Raw genomic sequence first — 6,952 nt, 5'->3', positions numbered from 1 at the left:
TGCCTGCGTGGAGATCTGAGGTTGGCTGGTAGGGTGGACCTCTGCGCATAATCACATGTGTGTGCAATCAGAGCCACGTCTGGATTTCGTGGAATGTGGATTCTTTGGTGTGAGTGTATCTGTGGATGTGTGCGAATGTACGTGCGTTCATGTGTGCCTGCGTGGAGATCTGAGGTTGGCTGGTAGGGTGGACCTCTGCGCATAATCACATGTGTGTGCAATCAGAGCCACGTCTGGATTTCGTGGAATGTGGATTCTTTGGTGTGAGTGTATCTGTGGATGTGTGCGAATGTACGTGCGTTCATGTGTGCCTGCGTGGAGATCTGAGGTTGGCTGGTAGGGTGGACCTCTGCGCATAATCACATGTGTGTGCAATCAGAGCCACGTCTGGATTTCGTGGAATGTGGATTCTTTGGTGTGAGTGTATCTGTGGATGTGTGCGAATGTACGTGCGTTCATGTGTGCCTGCGTGGAGATCTGAGGTTGGCTGGTAGGGTGGACCTCTGCGCATAATCACATGTGTGTGCAATCAGAGCCACGTCTGGATTTCGTGGAATGTGGATTCTTTGGTGTGAGTGTATCTGTGGATGTGTGCGAATGTACGTGCGTTCATGTGTGCCTGCGTGGAGATCTGAGGTTGGCTGGTAGGGTGGACCTCTGCGCATAATCACATGTGTGTGCAATCAGAGCCACGTCTGGATTTCGTGGAATGTGGATTCTTTGGTGTGAGTGTATCTGTGGATGTGTGCGAATGTACGTGCGTTCATGTGTGCCTGCGTGGAGATCTGAGGTTGGCTGGTAGGGTGGACCTCTGCGCATAATCACATGTGTGTGCAATCAGAGCCACGTCTGGATTTCGTGGAATGTGGATTCTTTGGTGTGAGTGTATCTGTGGATGTGTGCGAATGTACGTGCGTTCATGTGTGCCTGCGTGGAGATCTGAGGTTGGCTGGTAGGGTGGACCTCTGCGCATAATCACATGTGTGTGCAATCAGAGCCACGTCTGGATTTCGTGGAATGTGGATTCTTTGGTGTGAGTGTATCTGTGGATGTGTGCGAATGTACGTGCGTTCATGTGTGCCTGCGTGGAGATCTGAGGTTGGCTGGTAGGGTGGACCTCTGCGCATAATCACATGTGTGTGCAATCAGAGCCACGTCTGGATTTCGTGGAATGTGGATTCTTTGGTGTGAGTGTATCTGTGGATGTGTGCGAATGTACGTGCGTTCATGTGTGCCTGCGTGGAGATCTGAGGTTGGCTGGTAGGGTGGACCTCTGCGCATAATCACATGTGTGTGCAATCAGAGCCACGTCTGGATTTCGTGGAATGTGGATTCTTTGGTGTGAGTGTATCTGTGGATGTGTGCGAATGTACGTGCGTTCATGTGTGCCTGCGTGGAGATCTGAGGTTGGCTGGTAGGGTGGACCTCTGCGCATAATCACATGTGTGTGCAATCAGAGCCACGTCTGGATTTCGTGGAATGTGGATTCTTTGGTGTGAGTGTATCTGTGGATGTGTGCGAATGTACGTGCGTTCATGTGTGCCTGCGTGGAGATCTGAGGTTGGCTGGTAGGGTGGACCTCTGCGCATAATCACATGTGTGTGCAATCAGAGCCACGTCTGGATTTCGTGGAATGTGGATTCTTTGGTGTGAGTGTATCTGTGGATGTGTGCGAATGTACGTGCGTTCATGTGTGCCTGCGTGGAGATCTGAGGTTGGCTGGTAGGGTGGACCTCTGCGCATAATCACATGTGTGTGCAATCAGAGCCACGTCTGGATTTCGTGGAATGTGGATTCTTTGGTGTGAGTGTATCTGTGGATGTGTGCGAATGTACGTGCGTTCATGTGTGCCTGCGTGGAGATCTGAGGTTGGCTGGTAGGGTGGACCTCTGCGCATAATCACATGTGTGTGCAATCAGAGCCACGTCTGGATTTCGTGGAATGTGGATTCTTTGGTGTGAGTGTATCTGTGGATGTGTGCGAATGTACGTGCGTTCATGTGTGCCTGCGTGGAGATCTGAGGTTGGCTGGTAGGGTGGACCTCTGCGCATAATCACATGTGTGTGCAATCAGAGCCACGTCTGGATTTCGTGGAATGTGGATTCTTTGGTGTGAGTGTATCTGTGGATGTGTGCGAATGTACGTGCGTTCATGTGTGCCTGCGTGGAGATCTGAGGTTGGCTGGTAGGGTGGACCTCTGCGCATAATCACATGTGTGTGCAATCAGAGCCACGTCTGGATTTCGTGGAATGTGGATTCTTTGGTGTGAGTGTATCTGTGGATGTGTGCGAATGTACGTGCGTTCATGTGTGCCTGCGTGGAGATCTGAGGTTGGCTGGTAGGGTGGACCTCTGCGCATAATCACATGTGTGTGCAATCAGAGCCACGTCTGGATTTCGTGGAATGTGGATTCTTTGGTGTGAGTGTATCTGTGGATGTGTGCGAATGTACGTGCGTTCATGTGTGCCTGCGTGGAGATCTGAGGTTGGCTGGTAGGGTGGACCTCTGCGCATAATCACATGTGTGTGCAATCAGAGCCACGTCTGGATTTCGTGGAATGTGGATTCTTTGGTGTGAGTGTATCTGTGGATGTGTGCGAATGTACGTGCGTTCATGTGTGCCTGCGTGGAGATCTGAGGTTGGCTGGTAGGGTGGACCTCTGCGCATAATCACATGTGTGTGCAATCAGAGCCACGTCTGGATTTCGTGGAATGTGGATTCTTTGGTGTGAGTGTATCTGTGGATGTGTGCGAATGTACGTGCGTTCATGTGTGCCTGCGTGGAGATCTGAGGTTGGCTGGTAGGGTGGACCTCTGCGCATAATCACATGTGTGTGCAATCAGAGCCACGTCTGGATTTCGTGGAATGTGGATTCTTTGGTGTGAGTGTATCTGTGGATGTGTGCGAATGTACGTGCGTTCATGTGTGCCTGCGTGGAGATCTGAGGTTGGCTGGTAGGGTGGACCTCTGCGCATAATCACATGTGTGTGCAATCAGAGCCACGTCTGGATTTCGTGGAATGTGGATTCTTTGGTGTGAGTGTATCTGTGGATGTGTGCGAATGTACGTGCGTTCATGTGTGCCTGCGTGGAGATCTGAGGTTGGCTGGTAGGGTGGACCTCTGCGCATAATCACATGTGTGTGCAATCAGAGCCACGTCTGGATTTCGTGGAATGTGGATTCTTTGGTGTGAGTGTATCTGTGGATGTGTGCGAATGTACGTGCGTTCATGTGTGCCTGCGTGGAGATCTGAGGTTGGCTGGTAGGGTGGACCTCTGCGCATAATCACATGTGTGTGCAATCAGAGCCACGTCTGGATTTCGTGGAATGTGGATTCTTTGGTGTGAGTGTATCTGTGGATGTGTGCGAATGTACGTGCGTTCATGTGTGCCTGCGTGGAGATCTGAGGTTGGCTGGTAGGGTGGACCTCTGCGCATAATCACATGTGTGTGCAATCAGAGCCACGTCTGGATTTCGTGGAATGTGGATTCTTTGGTGTGAGTGTATCTGTGGATGTGTGCGAATGTACGTGCGTTCATGTGTGCCTGCGTGGAGATCTGAGGTTGGCTGGTAGGGTGGACCTCTGCGCATAATCACATGTGTGTGCAATCAGAGCCACGTCTGGATTTCGTGGAATGTGGATTCTTTGGTGTGAGTGTATCTGTGGATGTGTGCGAATGTACGTGCGTTCATGTGTGCCTGCGTGGAGATCTGAGGTTGGCTGGTAGGGTGGACCTCTGCGCATAATCACATGTGTGTGCAATCAGAGCCACGTCTGGATTTCGTGGAATGTGGATTCTTTGGTGTGAGTGTATCTGTGGATGTGTGCGAATGTACGTGCGTTCATGTGTGCCTGCGTGGAGATCTGAGGTTGGCTGGTAGGGTGGACCTCTGCGCATAATCACATGTGTGTGCAATCAGAGCCACGTCTGGATTTCGTGGAATGTGGATTCTTTGGTGTGAGTGTATCTGTGGATGTGTGCGAATGTACGTGCGTTCATGTGTGCCTGCGTGGAGATCTGAGGTTGGCTGGTAGGGTGGACCTCTGCGCATAATCACATGTGTGTGCAATCAGAGCCACGTCTGGATTTCGTGGAATGTGGATTCTTTGGTGTGAGTGTATCTGTGGATGTGTGCGAATGTACGTGCGTTCATGTGTGCCTGCGTGGAGATCTGAGGTTGGCTGGTAGGGTGGACCTCTGCGCATAATCACATGTGTGTGCAATCAGAGCCACGTCTGGATTTCGTGGAATGTGGATTCTTTGGTGTGAGTGTATCTGTGGATGTGTGCGAATGTACGTGCGTTCATGTGTGCCTGCGTGGAGATCTGAGGTTGGCTGGTAGGGTGGACCTCTGCGCATAATCACATGTGTGTGCAATCAGAGCCACGTCTGGATTTCGTGGAATGTGGATTCTTTGGTGTGAGTGTATCTGTGGATGTGTGCGAATGTACGTGCGTTCATGTGTGCCTGCGTGGAGATCTGAGGTTGGCTGGTAGGGTGGACCTCTGCGCATAATCACATGTGTGTGCAATCAGAGCCACGTCTGGATTTCGTGGAATGTGGATTCTTTGGTGTGAGTGTATCTGTGGATGTGTGCGAATGTACGTGCGTTCATGTGTGCCTGCGTGGAGATCTGAGGTTGGCTGGTAGGGTGGACCTCTGCGCATAATCACATGTGTGTGCAATCAGAGCCACGTCTGGATTTCGTGGAATGTGGATTCTTTGGTGTGAGTGTATCTGTGGATGTGTGCGAATGTACGTGCGTTCATGTGTGCCTGCGTGGAGATCTGAGGTTGGCTGGTAGGGTGGACCTCTGCGCATAATCACATGTGTGTGCAATCAGAGCCACGTCTGGATTTCGTGGAATGTGGATTCTTTGGTGTGAGTGTATCTGTGGATGTGTGCGAATGTACGTGCGTTCATGTGTGCCTGCGTGGAGATCTGAGGTTGGCTGGTAGGGTGGACCTCTGCGCATAATCACATGTGTGTGCAATCAGAGCCACGTCTGGATTTCGTGGAATGTGGATTCTTTGGTGTGAGTGTATCTGTGGATGTGTGCGAATGTACGTGCGTTCATGTGTGCCTGCGTGGAGATCTGAGGTTGGCTGGTAGGGTGGACCTCTGCGCATAATCACATGTGTGTGCAATCAGAGCCACGTCTGGATTTCGTGGAATGTGGATTCTTTGGTGTGAGTGTATCTGTGGATGTGTGCGAATGTACGTGCGTTCATGTGTGCCTGCGTGGAGATCTGAGGTTGGCTGGTAGGGTGGACCTCTGCGCATAATCACATGTGTGTGCAATCAGAGCCACGTCTGGATTTCGTGGAATGTGGATTCTTTGGTGTGAGTGTATCTGTGGATGTGTGCGAATGTACGTGCGTTCATGTGTGCCTGCGTGGAGATCTGAGGTTGGCTGGTAGGGTGGACCTCTGCGCATAATCACATGTGTGTGCAATCAGAGCCACGTCTGGATTTCGTGGAATGTGGATTCTTTGGTGTGAGTGTATCTGTGGATGTGTGCGAATGTACGTGCGTTCATGTGTGCCTGCGTGGAGATCTGAGGTTGGCTGGTAGGGTGGACCTCTGCGCATAATCACATGTGTGTGCAATCAGAGCCACGTCTGGATTTCGTGGAATGTGGATTCTTTGGTGTGAGTGTATCTGTGGATGTGTGCGAATGTACGTGCGTTCATGTGTGCCTGCGTGGAGATCTGAGGTTGGCTGGTAGGGTGGACCTCTGCGCATAATCACATGTGTGTGCAATCAGAGCCACGTCTGGATTTCGTGGAATGTGGATTCTTTGGTGTGAGTGTATCTGTGGATGTGTGCGAATGTACGTGCGTTCATGTGTGCCTGCGTGGAGATCTGAGGTTGGCTGGTAGGGTGGACCTCTGCGCATAATCACATGTGTGTGCAATCAGAGCCACGTCTGGATTTCGTGGAATGTGGATTCTTTGGTGTGAGTGTATCTGTGGATGTGTGCGAATGTACGTGCGTTCATGTGTGCCTGCGTGGAGATCTGAGGTTGGCTGGTAGGGTGGACCTCTGCGCATAATCACATGTGTGTGCAATCAGAGCCACGTCTGGATTTCGTGGAATGTGGATTCTTTGGTGTGAGTGTATCTGTGGATGTGTGCGAATGTACGTGCGTTCATGTGTGCCTGCGTGGAGATCTGAGGTTGGCTGGTAGGGTGGACCTCTGCGCATAATCACATGTGTGTGCAATCAGAGCCACGTCTGGATTTCGTGGAATGTGGATTCTTTGGTGTGAGTGTATCTGTGGATGTGTGCGAATGTACGTGCGTTCATGTGTGCCTGCGTGGAGATCTGAGGTTGGCTGGTAGGGTGGACCTCTGCGCATAATCACATGTGTGTGCAATCAGAGCCACGTCTGGATTTCGTGGAATGTGGATTCTTTGGTGTGAGTGTATCTGTGGATGTGTGCGAATGTACGTGCGTTCATGTGTGCCTGCGTGGAGATCTGAGGTTGGCTGGTAGGGTGGACCTCTGCGCATAATCACATGTGTGTGCAATCAGAGCCACGTCTGGATTTCGTGGAATGTGGATTCTTTGGTGTGAGTGTATCTGTGGATGTGTGCGAATGTACGTGCGTTCATGTGTGCCTGCGTGGAGATCTGAGGTTGGCTGGTAGGGTGGACCTCTGCGCATAATCACATGTGTGTGCAATCAGAGCCACGTCTGGATTTCGTGGAATGTGGATTCTTTGGTGTGAGTGTATCTGTGGATGTGTGCGAATGTACGTGCGTTCATGTGTGCCTGCGTGGAGATCTGAGGTTGGCTGGTAGGGTGGACCTCTGCGCATAATCACATGTGTGTGCAATCAGAGCCACGTCTGGATTTCGTGGAATGTGGATTCTTTGGTGTGAGTGTATCTGTGGATGTGTGCGAATGTACGTGCGTTCATGTGTGCCTGCGTGGAGATCTGAGGT

This window comes from Perissodus microlepis, chromosome 17 (assembly GCF_051167445.1).
Source record: "Perissodus microlepis isolate ML-2025 ecotype Zambia chromosome 17, ASM5116744v1, whole genome shotgun sequence".
Taxonomy (NCBI): Eukaryota; Metazoa; Chordata; class Actinopteri; order Cichliformes; family Cichlidae; genus Perissodus; species Perissodus microlepis.
This window is presented reverse-complemented; position numbering follows the sequence as displayed.